General features: G+C 39.9%; 2 pseudogenes across 1 annotated transcript in view; both read right to left on the bottom strand.

Annotated features, from left to right (window-relative positions):
* Window positions 1-8,258: 8,258 nt before the first annotated feature.
* Window positions 8,259-19,499, bottom strand: part of LOC146399415 (olfactory receptor 4D9-like) — a 29,104-nt pseudogene continuing 17,863 nt past the window's right edge. The window contains exons 3-4 of the transcript XR_014817619.1: window positions 13,527-13,772; window positions 8,259-10,427 (exon numbers count right to left, since the gene is read on the bottom strand). The product of XR_014817619.1 is annotated as an olfactory receptor 4D9-like (transcript). The remainder of the gene's footprint in view (window positions 10,428-13,526; window positions 13,773-19,499) is intronic.
* On the bottom strand, window positions 16,661-17,574 carry LOC146399416 (olfactory receptor 4D6-like; annotated as a pseudogene).

The raw sequence follows: 19,499 nt of genomic DNA, 5'->3' as shown, positions 1-19,499 counted from the left end.
ATAATCCTTTTCCAGTAATACTGTTTTTGGAAAGAATAAGCATTTGTGTTCAGTAGTGATATTTACATAGCCTATTTTATATGGATTTATTTTGGTTTCAAAATTTCATTGTTATTATTTATTTGTTTTTCTGTTCTTTTAAATTGAAGTATAGTTGCTGTACAATATTATATGTTTCAGGTGTACAACATAGTGATACACAATTTTTAAAGTTTATATTCCATTTATGGTTGCTATAAAATACTGGTTATATTCCTTATATTGTACAATATATTCCTGTAGCATATTTTTTGCCTTTTATTAAACATTTTTTATTATGATTTATTTACAATGTTCTGTCAATTTCTGCTGTACAGCAATGTGACCCAGTCATACATATATATATACATTCTTTTTTTCACATTATCCCCCATCATTTTCCATCACAAGTGATTATATATATAGTTCTCTGTGCTATGCAGCAGGATCCCACTTAAATTCCATACAAATTTATTGATATCAAGAACTTTCTGAAGGATTCATTCATATTCAAACCATATCTTTGTATGTAAAGATAAAAAAGAGGAGTTCCTGGCATGGCTTGGGGGTTAATGAATCTGACTAGCATCCATGAGGATGCAGGTTTGATCCCTGGCCTTGCTCAGTGTGTTAGGGATCTGGTGTTGCTGTGACCTGTGGTGTAGGTCAAAGACACTTCTCGGATCCTGCATTGCTGTGGCTGTGGCATAGGCCAGTGGCTATAGCTCCATTTGACCCCTAGCCTGAGAATATGCATAAGCTGTGGGTGTAGCCCTAAACAGCAAAATAAAATAAAATAAAATAATAAAAAAAAGACATGACTCCAACCATTGTGGATTTAGAGTCTACAGATTTAATATTCATAATAGCAAACATTGTGTTTTTCACGAGGGTTTTATCTTGCTATGATTACAGTGTTGTGTGGTATGAGTCAGTTTCCTTGCTCTTGGCTGTTTTATGTCAGATTTCTTAAAACTTCAGCCTGTTATTTTGTATAGGTAACTTGTTATTTTGATTCCTTTACCCTAAAGAGATTATTTGCTTTATAATTATTTAAAAATATATAAAATTTGCTATTGGAAAACAGATATGTAAATCCAAATCTCAAAGAACATTGTAATTTTTCTTGTGGTTAAAACACAAATGTGAGAGCTACTCTCTTAATAAATTTTTAAGTGCATCATGTAGTTTTGTTAACTATGGCCATGGTTTTGTACAGCACATCTTTTGAACATATTCATCTTGTATAACTGACACAATCCTTGCTTGGGGAGGTGGGTAGAGAATAAAGATGGTGACCTTTCAAGAGGTGGTCCATGTCGCATCAGGCATACTCTCCTCTGCCTCTTTCCTTTTGTGGACTGAAGCTCAAAGAGTGGAGGGAATCACACAGCAGGGATCGACACTGGTATCATTAGCATACTGCCCTTTTTTACATAAGCTGTTACTGACCACTTTTTGGAAATTTTATAATTTTTATTTGTTCCTCCTTATACTTAGCCAGTGAACATTTACTACAATCTTCCAATGTGTATAGGTAAATTGGACCACATGGTCAAAGAGTTTACAGCCTAAAAAAATGATTGATTTGTGCAAATTGATGAATGTAATGCATGATCAAATGAGAAATGCATGATGAAGTGCAGATTTGGGTGGGATAGGGGATGATAGGAGATGTCGATTTTCATCAGTAACAAAAACTATTATATTTAGAGAGCTTACTATATGTGAAGAGGTATTAAAAGTTGATTATTTAATTTTACCATCACCCTTTAGTAAGCATTGTTATTTTTTTGTGTGTGTGTGTGCGTGTATTTTTAGGGCTGTACCCATGACATATAGATGTTCTCAGGATAGGGGTCAAATCAGAAACGTAGCTGCTGGCCTACTCCACAGCTCCAGGCAATGCTGGATCCCAGACCCACTGAGTGAGGTCAGGGATTGAACCTGTGTCCTCATGGATACTAGTCAAGTTTATTACACTGAGCCACAATGGGAACTCCATAAGTACTGTTATTCTTGGTTTTCATATGAAATATATTATGAATCTATATTTGGTTGAAGGAAGGAATAGATAGAAATAGGATGGAAAGAAACAGTTTCTTTTTAAAAAGACCTTAAACAGTAACTTTTTAAATAACCTCTTCACACACACACACACACACACACACACGTAGAGTATAATTTTGTATAACAAAAATGTCTCATGAAGTCTATCTGAAGATAAACATTTGACAGAAAGGGACTCTGAAAGTCATGCCAAATGACCCAAATTTCTGCATTCCTCTTAACACAACATCCTTCTTCCTGATGGTTAACACCCACCTTTGCTGTCTTTATCACTGAGACGATCACCTTGGCTCTGAAACATTGAATATAACTGGGAAATATTAAGATCAAACTATTTATACAAAATCAGTAACAACATCTCAATTTCACTATGCATAACTTTAACCTTGGCTAGATGTTTAATGTATTTACCTCATTCCTTTGATCCTGAAACTCCAAGTACAAATTGTATCCCGTGGGCAGAGGGCCGAACAAAACACTGGTGACATTAATTCTTGAAAATTTGTTTCTGAAGGTAAAGCCCTTTGGAGGACTAAATATCTTAGTGTTGGAGTTCTCTGGTGGCTCAGCCTCTTAAGGACTGGTGTTTTAACTGTGGTGGCTCAGGTCACTGCTGTGGTGTGGTTTCAATCCCTGGCCTGGGAACTTCCACATGCTACAGGTGTGGCAAATATATATGTATGTATTAATCTAATATGTCTATTATCTATCTAAGAATCTATCCCTCTATCTATCTATCTATCTATCTATCTATCTATCATGTATCTATCATCTATCTATACATCTATCTTAGTGTCTTTTCTCCCCTTTCAGGAGAGAAAGGGTAGATTCAAAGAATCACATCTTCAAGACTCTTTCACTGTGTTCCTATGTTATACACAAATCCTTCAGCTTCAGGCCTAATATAAGAATTGGAAAGGAAATATTATTGGACAAGGAAGGGGATGTCAAGTGCCTGATTGTGCTGCTGGTGATGACATTTCAAGAGTTATTAAAAGTCACTGAGACTTGCATATGCACACATGTGCACACACATACACGGACATGGACAATTTTTAATTGGTTTTCAAATTATTTAGAGGCAGTAGGTGAAATCTAGTCCTTTATCCACAGCTCAATCAGAACTTTGTTAAAACATGCCAGCTGCTGTTCCCGAGGGACTAAAAGTGTCCAATTTGTATGGCTTGCAAGGCTCAGAGGACACCATAGACAAGAGAGTTTTAATTATATTACCAAAAACAAAAATGAAGAGAACTGGGCCTCAAATATTTTGTTATTAGTCCACTTTCTCATCACACACAGGATGCTCACAGTCTCATCAGTCTCAGGTAGAGAAACATTGCTTAAATGGTGTTTGGGTGTTGAACAACTTTCTTGTTTTCCAACATCCCACTTATATCAAATCTTTCAATTTTGATTAAGTATGTTACTCTGAGATATCTCATACATTAAGCTAGACAAGCATGTTGATAAAGCTGTCCACACAATTATGGCAGTTATTTAAAATTAATTTGATTTATTAAATGGTTTCATCTTATATACTTATATATTTTCACTGTTTCCAGAATGATGGTGGGTTTGGATTTACCTGGTTTTCCATTTTGTTTTAGTACATTAAACTAGTCAACAAAGATAAAAACTACCTTGGACCCAGCCTAAATAAATAAATAAATAAATAAATAAATGGAGGTACAGCAAGTTAAAGGGCTTCTGCACAGCAAAAGACATCGTCAACAATGAAAAGACAACACCAGAATGGGAGAAAATATTTGCCAATCATATATCAGATAAGGCATGTGAAAATTCCCAGGCCAGGGATGGAAGCCATACCACAGCAGCCACTGCTGTGACAAAAATGTATCCTTAACCTGCTGTGCCGCAAGAGAACACCTCCATTTACTTTATTTATTTATTTATTTTAAATTTTTTGTCTTTTGTCTTTTTAGCCCCGACCCCTGACCTCCCCTCCCTGTGGTTGAACTGGAGCTGTAGCTGCTGGCCCTGTGCCACCGCCACAGTAATGTGGGATTTGAGTTGTGTCTGCAGCCTACACCACAGATCATGGCAACACTGGATCCTTAACCCATTGAGCAAGGCCAAGGACTGAACCTGTGTCCTCATGGATGCTAGTCAGATTTGTTTATGTTGAGCCACGACAGGAATTCTCCCTCCTCCATTTCTTAAATTTTGTTTTTGTTGTTTGTGTTTTTGGTGTCAGATCCCAAAGTATCATTGCCAAACCAATGTCAAGGAGATTTTCCCCTAATTTTTCTTCTAGGAGTTTTATAGTTTCAAGTTTCATGTTTAAATATTCCTCCATTCGAGTGAATTTTTTTGTTGTCATTTTTAATTTTAGGGCCTCACTGGTGGCATATGGAGGATCCCAGGCTAGGGTTGAATTAGAGCTGTAGCTGCTGGCCTACACCACAGCCACAGCAACACCAGATCCGAACTGTGTCTATGACCTACACCACAGCTCAATGCAACGCCGGATCCTTAAACCCCTGAGTGAGACCAGGGGTCGAACCCGCATCCTCATGGATGCTAGTTGGGTTCGTTTCCACTGAGCCACACAGGAACTTCCATTCAAGTGAATTTTTGTGAGTGGTGTAAAATAGGGTTCCAATTTCATTTTTTCAATTGAAGTCTTCTGCCGTTTTAAATTTTATTTTTATTATTCATGTACTTATTTTTTAGGACTGCACCTCTGGCATATGGAAGTTCCCTTTACTTCAGACTTATGCTCTATTCCATCCTATACTGAGCCCAGAAAGTGGTGACACCTTAGGGTTGGCCTCTCTTGCCCATGAACCGGAGATTTGTGCATGAGTGTGATGCTAATTCCTAGACTCTTGGGAGAATCAAGTGGCCACCATCCTTTGGCAGGTTCCCCCTCCCACCTCAGCCCCTCTTCCTTGCATCTATCTTTCTCTCCCTCTTCCTTTTCAGCTCCTCTTCCTCTTCATCCCAGGTGAAGCATCCCTCTTGTATTAGTTTTCTATGGCTGCTGTAACAAAATTATCACACACTCAGTGGCTTAAACCAACATAAATTTATTATCTTGCAATTCTGTGGGTCAAAAATCTGACATGGGTCTTTCTGGAGGTTCTAGGGAAGAACCTACTCTCTTGGTTTTTCTAGCTTCTGGCTACCCACAGTCCTTGACTGTGGGTTCTTCCATCTCTAAAGACAAATACTTCTCACATTGCATTACTCCAACTTTCTCTTCTTTCTTCCTCTTCTACTTTTAAGGCCTTTGTGATGACATTGACCCTACCCAGATATTCTGGAATAACCTTCCTATTTTAAGGTCAGCTCATTAGCAAACAATTCCATTTACAACCACAATTTCCTTTGCCATGTGTTATAACATAATCACAGATTCTGGGTACTAAGATGTAACTATATTGTCTCCTACATCCCCTCATATTCTGTTTCTGTATTTGTTACCTGTCAATCTGAAATCTCCAAACTCTGAATGCTGAATGATTTTTAAGATCATTTAATAGTTAAAATCTGATCTGAACTAATTTTAAGTGGCAAAATTTGATATGAATTAACATGAGGACATATATACCTTTGATCAATTGCGCACAGTGGGAATACTCACAATTTTTTTTTGCAGAAATTGATTAAAGTGTTTGGGTATTAGAGGCTCCCAATGGGATAAATGATATATATATAATCTATGCACTGAATTATCTTTTTAAAGCTAAGAAATTTTAAATTGCAAAACCTATCTGCTCCAAATAAATTAAAATAAGGGGACGTGGTTCTGCATAAAGCCTAGAGTATTAAATCCTAGGACACTCTGCTTCAATCATTTCCATTTCCTTTGGCTTCCATAGAAATATAAAGTCAGTTTTGTTTGGTTTTTTCCTTTTTAGAGCCACATGTGCTGCATATGGAAGTTCCCAGGCCATGGGTCAAATTGGAGATGCAGCTGCCAGCCTACCACAGCAATGGCAAGATCCGAGCTGCATCTGCAACCTACACTACAGTTCATGGCAATTCCAGATCCTTAACCCACTGAATGAGGCCAGGGATTGAACCCTCATCCTCATGGATGCTAATTGGATTCTTCCTGCTGAACCATAAAGGGAACTCCTAAAGTTAGTTTTAAATACTAAAAAACCAAGATTAATTAGAATTTGGTATCATCTTCTTGCATGCATTATTTCTTCCTTTTCTACATATTTGAACACTTACTCATAGCTTCTTAGGGGTCAGGCAGTATTCTAGATCCTGGGAATATAAAGAAGAATTAGATCTACTGATTTAAAGTTTTGTGAGGTTTTAAAATGGACAGTGGTAAGAGAAATGATAAAGAAGTACATATAGGAATAATAAGAGTATTTGTTGGGTTAAACATACATTTTTCCTTTTTCAACTAATCTAACTAGGTTATGTTGAGGCAGTGGTATGAACACAGCAGAAGTAGCTCCAGATTCTAGCCATTGTAGTTATGTACTGGAGCTGTACAAATCAGATGGTGACTTATAGGTCACATACAGTTCTATCTTTCTCTTCCTCTTCCTTTGCAGCATCCAATTCTGATGAAGTTATCCGGGCACAAGGCAATGGAAATCTTTAAAAGCTAAGAATCTTTACATATACCAAATATTGGTGGGAGGTCTTGCCAGGGTATTTTATAGGTGGGTTGATTAAAAAGAAGTTCTAAAAGGGGAAATGTGGTGGTGGGAGGGATAAATTAAAAGGTTGAGATTAACATACACACCCCTGATACCACCTCACACTAATCAGAATGGCCATCATTAATAAGCCCACAAATAACAAATGCTGGAGGGGGTGTGGAGAAAAGGGAATCCTCCTGCACTCTTGGTGGGAGTGTAAGCTGTACAGCCACTGTGGAGAACAGTATGGAGGTACCTTAGAAATCTATACATAGAACTACCATATGATCCAGCAATCCCACTCTTGGGCATATATCCGGATATGACTTTCCTTAAAAAAGACACATGCACCAGCATGTTCATTGCAGCACTCTTCACAATAGCCAAGACATGGAAACAACCCAAATGTCCATTGACAGATGATTGGATTAGGAAGATGTGGTATATATACACAATGGAATACTACTCAGCCATAAAAAAGAATGGCATAATGCCATTTGCAGCAACATGGATGGAACTATAGACTCATACTGAGTGAAGTAAGTCAGAAAGAGAAAGACAAATACCATATGATATCACTCATATCTGGTATCTAATATACAGAACAAATGAACATTTCCACAGAAAAGAAAATCATGGACTTGGAGAATGACTTGTGGTTGCCAAGGGAGAGGGGGAGGAAGTGGGGTGGTTGGGGAGCTTGGGGCTAATGATACAGACTCTTGCCTTTGGAATGGATTAGCAATGAGATCCTGCTGTGTAGCACTAGAAACTATGTCTAGTTACTTATGATGGAGCATGATAATGTGCAGAAATAGAATACGTACATGTATGTGTAACTGGGTCACCATGCTGTACAGTAGAAAACAAAAAATTGTATTGGGGAAATAATTATTAAAATAATAATAATAAATATACACCGCTATATATAAAATAGATAAGTAACAAGGACCTACTCCATGGCACAGGGAAATCTCAATATTCTGTAATAACCAATACGGGAAAAGAATCTGGAAAAGAATGGATATATGTATAACTGATTCACTGTGATGTACACCTGAAATTTACACAATATTGTAAGTCCACTATACTCCAATAAAATTTAAGAAAGGATGGTCCACATTTGCTGACAAAACAGAAATGTTAAAGCAGAATGTTTGCAGACAGTGTTTACTACATAGCATGTACTTGATAAATAGTCATAGAGTAACTATTGTTGAACTGGGACCAAGATGCTGGATGCCTGATACATGGAGATGAATGTCCCTGTTGTCTATTACATGCCTGGTCATTGCAGTGCTAGCCTTTACCTCATTACCTGGACACACAGTTTCTATCATGGTTCACAGTTGTGCCCTGTATGCTGTCACTTACTCTTCAAAGACTATGTTCTTCTCTCTAACTTCCTTCTGGTGTTTCTTTTCAAAGCCTGTGTTCCAGATTATTGATCCTTTGTATCTGTGCCATCCTGGCATAGTTAATTGTTTAGGTATGGTTGAGCCCCAATGTATGACACCTAATAGTTTAAGAAAATATTTCAATTATATACTTGCATCTTGATCTGCAATCTATAATGACGCTATCCCATTGCAGAAAGCATGAGTCTTCCATTCAGTCTCCTCATGGCTGACTTCATCTCCTGGTTCCTCAGGGTGTGGATCATGGGATTCAGGACAGGGATGATGACAGTGAAGGTGATGGAGACAGCTCTGTCCATGGAGAGGGCAGTGAAGGGCTGGGCATAGATGTAGATAAGGGGCACAAAGTGTAGGTTCACCACGGTGATATGGGCTGTGCAGGTGGAGATGGCTTTCTTTCTGCCCTCACCCATGTGAGCCCTCAGCATCACAAGGATGACTGTGTAAGACACAAGAAGAAGGACAAACCATAGAGTAATGACCAGGCCATTGTTGGAAATCATCAGCAGCTCCAGAAAAAAGTTGTCAGAACTCAAGGGCCAAGGTGTTGGTGCAGGCAAGTTTGAGGACCTGGGGGACATCGTAGCAGAAGCCATCCACAATGTTGGGTCCACATAAGGGGAGTGGGAGCAGCAGGGAGCTCTTCACAATGGAGTAGTCAAAGCCCCCCAGCCAGGAGGCCACAATGAGGGCAGTGCACCGGCCCCTACTCATGATGTTCACATAGTGCAGGGGCTTGGAAATGGCCACATAGAAATCAAAGGCCATCACAGAGAGAGAAAATATCTGCCCCACCGAGGAGGTGGAAGAAGAACATCTGTGTGATGCAACCATTGAAGGAGATGGTCTTTCTCCTGGGAAGAAGGTCTACTAGGACCTTGGGAGCAGTGAGGGGGGAGAAGCAGATGTCCAAGATGGAGAGGTTGTGGAGCAGGAAGTACATGGGTGTGTGCTGGTGAGACTCCCAGGTCACAGTGACCATGATGGCAACATTTGCTAACACAGTTGTTACATATACTGTAGATAAGAAGAAAAATAAGAGCAAGCTCAACTCTTGAGACTGGGTAATTCTGCAAAAATTAAATTCAGACACCGTGGTATGATTTCTCAAGGCCATTGGATAATATTTTTTCCTCTATGTACAGCTTGAAAGGAAATAATATTACTAAGGCAATGAAATCAAGCAAAGATTTATCTCATGCATAAATTGAACATACCTAATTAAAAAAAAATCACATGTTTTGTTCTACCTGAACTTACTATATTTCCCAGGGAAATCACTCAGTTCCACCTGCTTCAGCTCCCCTATTAGCATAAGTTATAGGTTTGTTTCCCTATTATAGTCAGAGGGGGCCCTTGGTTTCTGTTAAAGTCTACCCCAAGAAGTTACTGAGAAAGAGAACTTAAGGAAGTTTTTGTGGAAGTAGTTGCAGGTTCCCTACATCTTCATGAATCAGAGCAACTCCGATTTTATTCATTTTCTACTTTGTTCCTATGGATTAAACATCATTAGAATAAATCAATCCTTAGATGCCTTTCAGGAACAACACAATAGGGATCGATGTCAATAGCATATTATAGTTTTAAAAGCAACTGCACATCTAATTTCAATAAAATTTCCTAACATATCCTTCTGAGTTTTGTGGGAAGGCATTATCTTTTCCACTTCAACAATAGTGAATCTGAACTCAATAAGCATAAGCTGATTTTCAAGGTTATACAGAAAATCAGTGTCAGAGAGAAGGTAACACAAATGTCTTCCATTTCTTAGTCCTAGGATCTTTCCATTATACTACACTGCCTGCCAGTTTCATAATACATAAATCCAACAATAATGTGTGTAAGGGACTCTTTACAGGAATTTTCTAGCACCTTCCACGGTGAGTTTCATCACTCCCTCAATTTCCACTCTCCATCACAATGGAATTTTAGACTATTGTCCTTCTATTACCTTTCTGAAATGTCTCTTTAAGTTCAGTTCATAAGCACTCAGGGGTTGGGGTTTAACACAAAGAAGATGACAAAGATGGTGATGGTTCAGTCCATAAGGAAGACAGCAAAGGTCCAGGCTTGCATCCACAGAGAAATGTCATGAAATGCAATGTTACCACAGTGAAATATTCAGTCCAGGTATTTGCAGATTTCCTCCTGTGCCCTTTCTATACAATTAAGCAGTTTCTGATGAGCTTGCAATTTGCATTTCCTGATGCAGTGCAAAGTAACACAGGATATAAGCAAAGGTTGCTCCCGGTTCCTGGAGACCTGTTGGTTCTCTTACTGCAGAGTCCTTGTTGGGGAAGAAAGAGACAATTCATTATATTTTTCCCAAGTGAGTCAGGAGTAGGCAATGTCTTATGGCTTGAGAACTAATTTAGGAAAAATCATGTTCTTGAAGAAGCTTAACAAATATGCATAACAACACATAGGAAGCTAGTGGTGAAGTCTTTAAGCGCAATACATATTTCACCCATGTCAGTTCAAATTCTGCCCATGTCAGTTCCACGGTTTCTAAGAAGATTTATGATGGTGGAAGTGGTGAAAAGGAAAAAGTTAACTCAGAGAAAAAAAATCCTCAGCCGTGGCATCTCTCTGAATTACTGAAACCTCTATATAGAGAGATGGTCCCTAGATTAGTGCCCGGCTGGAAAGCATCCTACTTAGTTTGTGTTGAAACAAGCTTTCAGAGCCTTGAGAAATTATGTGGATGAATAAACAAAAACCACACATTGTTAGAGTTCCCTGGTGCTTCAGTGGATTAAGGATCCAGTGCTGTCACTGCTGTGGCTCTGGTTACTGCTGTGGTGCAGGTTGGATCCCTGATCAGGGAACTTCCACATGCCATGGGAGCAGCCAAACAATTGCACCAATGGTGGATCAAGGTAATAGAAGAACAATAGTCTAAAATTCCATTGTGATGGAGAGTGGAAATTGAGGGAGTGATGAAACTCACCGTGGAAGGTGCTAGAAAATTCCTGTAAAGAGTCCCTTACACACGTTATTGTTGGATTTATGTATTATGAAACTGGCAGGCAGTGTAGTATAATGGAAAGATCCTAGGACTAAGGGGGCTTAACCTGCTGAGTCACAACAGGAGCTGCAAAAACCCACCACACTTTGCCTCTCATTTGGTCTGGAGGACAGGACTACTTGTTTTGTTTCCTTGGTTTAGTCAGTCTTTGTGAGCTTAGTCACCTCCACAGCCTGTACTGATAGGTAGCACATTTTATCTCAAAGACTTCTCTGAGTTTCCCACATTGCAAGGAAACTGGACACTGTGTCACATCTCTCCTAAGGATTCTACTGTCTTCATGGCTCTCCATGTGTCCCCTTCTCTTCATCCTCAGTTAAACCCTTACCATTTCTGCTTAGATGGTTGTAAGAATTCCCAAACTGGTCTTCGGTGTAGTTGTCTCTAACTACATCCTCTCAGTTATTTCCAGAAATATAAGTCACAAATGAGATCATTTATTCCTTTGTTTGAAAATTTTCCATGATTCTCTATTGCCTACAAAACATCAAACTCCTCAAATAGCAACCAAGACTTTTTTTTTCCATCTTGAGTATCATCTAGTGCCCTTTTTCCTTCAATCCTGTTTCAGATCTTTATTTTTTTGGTTTTTTGGGTTTTTTTGTGTGTGTCTTTTTGCCGTTTCTAGGGCTGCTTCCAGTAGCATATGGAGGTTCCCAGGCTAGGGGTCCAATTGGAGCTATAGTCACTGGCCTATACCACAGCCACAGCAATGCCAGATCCGAGCTGCATCTGCGACCTACACCACAGCTCATGGCAATGCTGGATCCTTAACCCACTGAGCAAGGTCAGGGATCAAACCTGCAACCTCATGGTTCCTAGTCAGATTCATTAACCACTGTGCCATGATGGGAACTCCAGATATTGAAATGTTATGCAGATTCTTGCTGGCTCCTGCCTTCGGATCTGTGTTCCTGTTGTTCTCTCCATCCACCATGTCCTCCTCACTCTTAGACTCTCCTCCTGGATGAGCACTGAGTTTTCATCACTCAGGTCCAGCGTCCCCTCTTCTCTGAAAAATTTCCTAACATCTTTTTATGACCATAATTCCCTGCACTGACTTCTCTTCTGGCATAAATAAGTTTATTCCATCTGATTTCTTCTATGTTTATATTTCCTTAGTTCAGTATAGTTTCCTTGCTACACCTCAAGTTCATCCTGTCTGCTCAGTGTTTCATCCATCCCAATGTCATCAAAGCTTTACTTAGTTTGGGCCACATGTTTGGTGCTCAGTAATTTTTTTTAAATTAATGAGTAAACTTGACATGACTTATAGGCATGGGCAATGGAGTATGAGTGAGCAAGAAGAATCTTCACAAACATAGCCTAAGAAACCCTTTTGTTAATGTCTTTGGACTGGCTTCAGGGATGCCAGGTAGAGATTTGTTTTCTGATCCAGGCTTTAAAATAGCTCTGTGACCTTGGGAAAGTCATGCTGCTACTCTGGCCTCAGATCTTCAGTTGTAAAATGTACAGACAGTTTAGTATAATGCAGTCTGATGCAGGATCTAGTGTGATGTGGGGTAGGACAAGGGGTTTGGAGGCACACTGGGATTGAAATTCTGCCTCTGCCTCCTTTTGTTTCTCAGAGAAAGTCCTTTATTTTCCTTTAATTTCCTCCACTGTAAACTGGGAAGCACAGAACTTACTTCACTGGGTAGCATGAGGAGTAACTATAATCATGTTTTGTAAAGTACCCAGAATATAATAGGCATTCAATTAATTCATTTCCTTTCTCTTTCCCTGAAAAAACAGTGCCTTCCCTGAAGGGTTATTTGTGGGGACAATTGCAGAATGTAAAATGCTACTCAACAGAAGAACAGCTTCTCTTTGAACCAACTTGCTTATTTTTATTCCAGTGAACTTGTGTAAATTAACCAAGTGGACCAGAGACTTCAGTGCTGGGTTATTGAGTTTGGGACTTAAGGCTGGATCAAAGGCAAAAGAGACCCAGTGAGTCATGGGCAATGTACTTATACGGGGCTGCCTCTGCAACCTCCACAGTTTTTAAGGGAATTTGGGCTTAAAACCATGGTTTTTAAGGAAGCACCCATCTTGTAGAAAGAGGCTCTGTGACCCACATGGACAAACCCTAAGCTGGAACAAAATCTGTTCCTTATATGCAACTCAATCACTTCATCAAATAGAAACCGCTTTTTCTCCTACCATGTGGTGGTGTCCTCTTCTTCTTAGGAAGACATTCCTCCTTACCGAATATTTTCAACATACACTTTGTTTTCTGCCGCTGAAGTTTTCAGCTATTTGTGTGGTATCTTATACACTGGGTGCACTTTTCATGCTCATACTATTCATGTGTGGTCTGCAATATCTCACATTCTGATGGTTTTATATCCTTACCTAAATTCTTCAGCAGCGAACCAGGAAATGACACATTTTGAGACTGGGTAGCTGGGCCTCAGTGTATATGATGCTAAGAAATAGCATGATAGAAGGTGAAGTTCTTCTGAAGATTAGTTATACTAGACTTCAACATCTTCTCTTCACCCTTCTTGTTAGAAAAGCCAGACTCAGGAAGTCATATCATCATGGTTCTTCTGCTTGTCCCAACGTGTTCCTGCTAGGCTTAGTCCCTCAGGCCCAAGCCTAATATGAGAATTAGAAAGAGAATTTTATTGGATGTGAGTCTGCAAACAGAATGGACATTCTTCTGCTAGTGTTGGAGTTCCAGTGGGGATTATTACACCTTTGCTAAGTCATCACCACACAAAGTCCACACACACACACACACACACACACACACACACACACACACACAAACATGAAGTTGTTTAAACATTTCAATAACTTCCAAATTCTTGCAAGGCTCCAGAAGACAAATCTATATAGTGTGTGATTTTCTCAGTATTGGGGAAATATTTGTACAAACATTTAATATGATATGATCATTCATTCTCAATGTGGGCATCATGCCCAAGGAGACAAAAACTGGTTCTTGGGGGCCAAAAAAACCCTTGGATGTTACAGTGATTTGTGGTTCTTCAGAGAACATCAGTACATAAAAAGATATATAGTATATCTTTGGGAGTAAGATTTCTTGGGGGAGAGCAATTAGGAGAAACATCTAATAAAGATCCTTTGGTGGGGGGAATGAGTTAATTTTATTTATTTATTTATTTATTTATTTATTTATTTATTTATTCTTTTTATGGCCAAACCTGAGGCACATGGTAGTTCCTGGGCCACGGGTTGAATCAGAGCGGCAGGGGCTGGCCTATGCTACAGCCTCAGAAACACCAGGTCTGAGTTGCTCCTGTGACCTACTCTGCGGCTTGCAGCAACACTGGATGCTTAACCCACTGAGTGAGGCCAGAGATCGAACTGGCATCCTCACAGACAAAGACTATGTCAGTTTCTTAACTCACTGATCTGCAACAGGAAATCTAGGAGGCAATAATTTAAAACAATTTGAGAACCACTGGCAATATGTTTAAGAGTCTTGGACCAATGTCTCTGTCTTGTAAGATGCAGAGAAGATGTGTGCCACCTATAAGGATTTTTTAGCTAAATATGAGCCCATCATAACAATTTGCAAAAAAATTGTTCTGTACGTTTCAATGTCCTCAGCTTCCTTATACCTCTTGATCAATTTTTTAATGACGATTGGAGACAGAAGGTGGGATTGCATGTGAGCATAGAGAGAAAAAGGAGATTTACTGTCTCTTTGCAGATTTACTTCCTTGGAATTATTCTCTTGAGAGAGAGGAGGATTATAACATAGGCCCAGTGACTATTCCTAAGTGACCCTGTATAAAGTCAATGCTTACAGTATTTTTGTTTGTTTGTTTTTACTCTCTTGGTACACAAAATGGGTCTTGAGTGTGTGAAAAGTTATTCCTTAGGTAATTTTTTTATACCAGAGTGACTTGCTTCAATTGCCTATGCATACATAGATGAAAACTATAGTTTTGCTCCAGCTCTGAAAGTCTTGGGGGTGAAATAGAAATAGGGGATAAAGATAAGAAGGAAGTTCAGGTTAACATAAAATAAATGTGGATTCTGTGCAGATATATCCCCAATCTGCTATTTTTTTTTTTTTTTTTTTTTTTTTTTTTTTTTTTTTTGCTTTTTAGGGATGCACTCTAGGCATAAGGAGGTTCCTAGGCTAGGGGCTGAATTGGAGCTACAGCTGCTGGCTTAGTGACAGACACAGCAATGTGGGATCTGAGCCAAGTCTGTGACCTACACCACAGCTCATGGCAACACCAGATCCCCAACCCACTTAGCGAGGCCAGGAATGGAACCCACATCTTCTTGGATACCAGTCAGATTCATTTCCACTGAGCCATTATGGGAACTCCTGTAATTCTTTTGAGATTAATTTTAGCAGGCAAAAGTGTATAACAGACTTGAGCATAGGAAATGCTTGGTCCATGTATATAGATTTGTTCATGTATATATCTGAACTTACAACTTAAACTGTTCCTTATCTTTTCACTAATTCATGAACTATTTTGAAGACTATGCACTCACAATATTAAGTCAAGAATTGATTCTAATAATCCACTGAAAACAGCAACACCACTAGAGAGAGAATGTATGAAACAAATGCATTCATATTCTGTTTATATACATATTTAGGAACAGACATGTATACAATAGGGAACATTGTATGCCTGATCATTCACAGGAGTGGTGCTATATTTGGAAGCTACAATCTTCTCAACATTTGTCATGTTTCATTCTCATGACAACCTTGTGTGTAGACAATGTTATTTCCATTTTGCAGGTGGAGAAAATGAGGTCCAATATGTTGGCTTGAGAGCCACAGAGCATACCAAAATAGTATTTAGGGATTTTTTTTTCCATCTTCTTAGGGCTGCACCCAGGGCATACAGAGCTTCCCAGGCTAGGGGTCAAATCAGAGCTGTAGCTTCCAGCCTACACTACAGCCACAGAAACACTGGATCCAAACTGCCTCTTAGACCTACACCAACAGCTCACAGCAATGCCAGATCCCTAACCCACTGAATGAGGCCAGGGATTGAACCCACATCCTCATGGATACTAGTCATGTTCACTAACCACTGAACCATGATGGGAACTCCAACATTTAGGTTATTGATTTCAACCTCATGCCCCATACTTCTCCCCAGTCCCCTAGCTGATGTCTGATCTCATCTCTTCCTTTTGTTCTTACATAATCTCTAACTGGACTTCCTGTTATGGCTCAGTGGGTTAAGGACCTGATGTTGTCTCTGTGAGGATGCAGGTTCGATCCCTGGCCTTGCTCAGTGGGTTAAGTATCCAGTGTTGCCACAAGCTGTGGCACAGGTTGCAGCTGCAGCTCCAATTGGACCCCTGGCCTGGGAACTTCCATATGTGGCAGGTGAGGTCATAAAAAGATAAAAAAGAATTTAGTGGCTCTGGGGATATAGACAAATGACTGTAGAGAAAGAGCCAGCTGTCTCTGACCCTTAGGTTGGCAGTGAGGTAACCAACTCAAATTAGATTTCCAGGCTCCGTCTGACTGCTCATCCCATTTTATTGCTTTCAAAAGGCCCAAGCCTCCTCTGTATTCTCTTTATGGCTGACTTCATCTCCTGATTCCTCAGGCTGTAGATCATGGGGTTCAGCATGGGAGTGAGGACTGTGTTATTGATGGATACAGCTGTGTCCATGGGCAGCGTAGTGAAGGGCCAGCAGTAGATGTACACACAAGGCATGAAATGAAGAGTCACCACCAGGATGTGGGAGGTGCAGGTGGAGAGGGCTTTGTTCTGGCCCTCCCCAGAAAGATCTCAGCACCACCAGAACCCTCATGTAGGACCCCAGGAGCAAGAGGAACAATAGCAGGATCACCAGCCCATTGTCAGAGATCCTGAGGCGCTCCAGAGCAGAAGTGTCAGTGCAGGCAGCTTAACCACCTGGGGCACATCACAGTAGAAGGCATCTGGGACATTGGGGCCACAGAAGGGGAGTGGAAGCATCAGAATAATCTGAACAATGGAGTGCAAACCACCACACACCCAGGAAGCCACCACCAAGGCCAATCACACCTCTCTTCCCATAAGGGTTACATAGTGCAAGTGTTTGGAGATTGCAAGAATCTGTCATAGGCCATCACAGAAAGGAAAAAAATATCTGCCCCACCAGCAAAGTGGAAGAAAAAGATCTGAGCCATGCAGCCATTGTAGGAGATGGTTTTCCTCTCTGATAAAAGATCCAGTAGGAATTTGGGAATGGTGACAGATGAAAAAACAATGTCCAGGACAGATTTGTTCCACAGGAGAATGTACATGGGAGTGTGGAGGTGGGACCCGCAGGTGATGGTCACCACAATGAGGGCATTGCCCAGCACAGTTCCTACATAAACAGCAAGAAAAACCACAAACAAGATTTCCAGGAAGAAGAATTCCTTCATGTTGGTGTGGTTGCTCTGGACCATGATGGGGAGCACCCTCTTCTAGATCTACTCTGGGTGAAGATATTTTAGAGTTAGGAGTGTGAAGTCCTGAGGTGACAACATCATTTATCATACATTATTATAAGGCTCTTTTAAGCATTTAGATCATTGTGACTACTAAGAAAAATCAAGCTAGAGTCTCCCCTACACACCTTTTTTAGTCACACCCATGGCATGTGGAAGTTCCCTGGGCCAGGGGTCAAATTCATGCTGCAGTTGTAACCTGCACTGCAGCTGTGGCAATGCTGGATCCCCCAATGCACAACACAGGAACTTCCCAGGGTGAGAAAATTCTTTTTTTTTTTTGTGGTGGTGTCTTTTTGTCTTTTTAGGGCCATGCTGATGGCATATGGAGGTTCCCAGGCTAGGGGTCTAATCAGAGCTGTAGCTGCTGACCTACACCACAGCCCCAGCAACTCAGGATCCAAGCCACATCTGCAACCTACACCACACCTTGTGGCAATGCTGGATCCTTTACCCATTGAGCTAGGCCAGGGATTGAACCCACAATCTCATGGTTCCTAGTTGGATTCATTAACCACTGAGCCACAATGAGAACTCCTGAAAATTCTTTACCCTGGTGATTCTTCTTTTATATTGTAAATGCCTTGAGTTAACAGGAAGAACCATCATAGTCTTATGTTCTTAATCTGACAAAAACAAAGATTATGGTCATTTGACAATGGCTTATCATCTGTCCTATAAGAATAACTTCTTCAAATGTATACAAAGCTTTACACTTTACCCAAGTCTTCACCTGTAACATCATCTTGATTTTGATTTTCATGATGCCACTTTGGGGTCCTATAGAGCAGTTATGATTATCATCATTTATATAAGGGAAACTGAAGCTTAGAGCAGTTAGTGACTTGCTCACATTTGTATATTTGCCAAGTTAATAATTGAAAAATCAGAGATTCAAAGCCAAATACATTTTATGATTTGAAAAGAAGTCTCTCTTTGACCAAATTTTAGACCTCTTCTCAAGGAGGTCTCAGCACTGACCTTCCTTGTCCTTCATTGCCAAGGACAGTTTTAGCAAGAATCCTGTTAAATCAATTTATCAAGAAGCCCCTACACTTCATTTCCAATCAAACTCCTCATCCACACTTTTGAAATCTAACACCTTGTATATAAGTCCTTGGCTTGTCTTTAGCAAGAATCCTGTTAAGGCAGCTTAGCAAGAATTCCACATCCTTGATGTCTCCTTTTAGTAATTTTTCCCTCACTGACCCCTACATTCTGTTCATTGGCCATAAATCCTCACTTGTCCTTGTTGTAATTGGAATTGAGCTCAGTCTTTCTCCACTAATTCAGTTGTTTTGACCCCACTGAATTAGTCTTGAATAAAATCTGTCATCATTTTTAACAGGTGTTCAGCAAATAATTTTTCTTTCAGTCTCCAGGTTTTTCCACTGTTGCACTCTGCCAGATCAGAGTCTGGGGCTTACTTTGATTTATTAGAGTTACCATGAGTACAATTAAGTAGCCCGAATCCTTAATCCTCATCACTTCCCTTAAAGGAAGAGACAAATCAGGGCCTTATAAGTACTCCCAGTAGGCTGAGACACTCGGACCTCATTTGGGTCAACAAAGCTCTTGGTAAAGACCAGAGCTACAGTCATTGCTCAGAGCCCATGGAAATGTCACACACAAGCTGATCATTAAAGCTTCAGGATCCCAGATGTGACTTAACCCAACCCCCCTGACCTTAAGGGGGGAAAGAGAAAAATATTTATTTTTCCAGAATTAGTCTATGGATTGGTGAAAGATGGAGAATTAAAGAAAATTTCAGGTATTTTAATGATTTTTTCTTTTTTTCTTTGGTTATAAGAATGAGATCTACCCCTTAAACAAATTTCAAGTACATAATATTGTTCACTATAGTCACATTGTGCTAATGCTCT

The sequence above is a fragment of the Sus scrofa genome, chromosome 10, assembly GCF_054392235.1.
Source record: "Sus scrofa isolate SSC_HxYL_T2T_F1_AM1 chromosome 10, Sscrofa_HxYL_maternal_Yorkshire_Landrace_v2.0, whole genome shotgun sequence".
NCBI classification, from domain to species: domain Eukaryota; kingdom Metazoa; phylum Chordata; class Mammalia; order Artiodactyla; family Suidae; genus Sus; species Sus scrofa.
The sequence above is the reverse complement of the archived record's forward strand: the minus strand, read 5'-3'. Positions and strand labels throughout refer to the sequence as shown.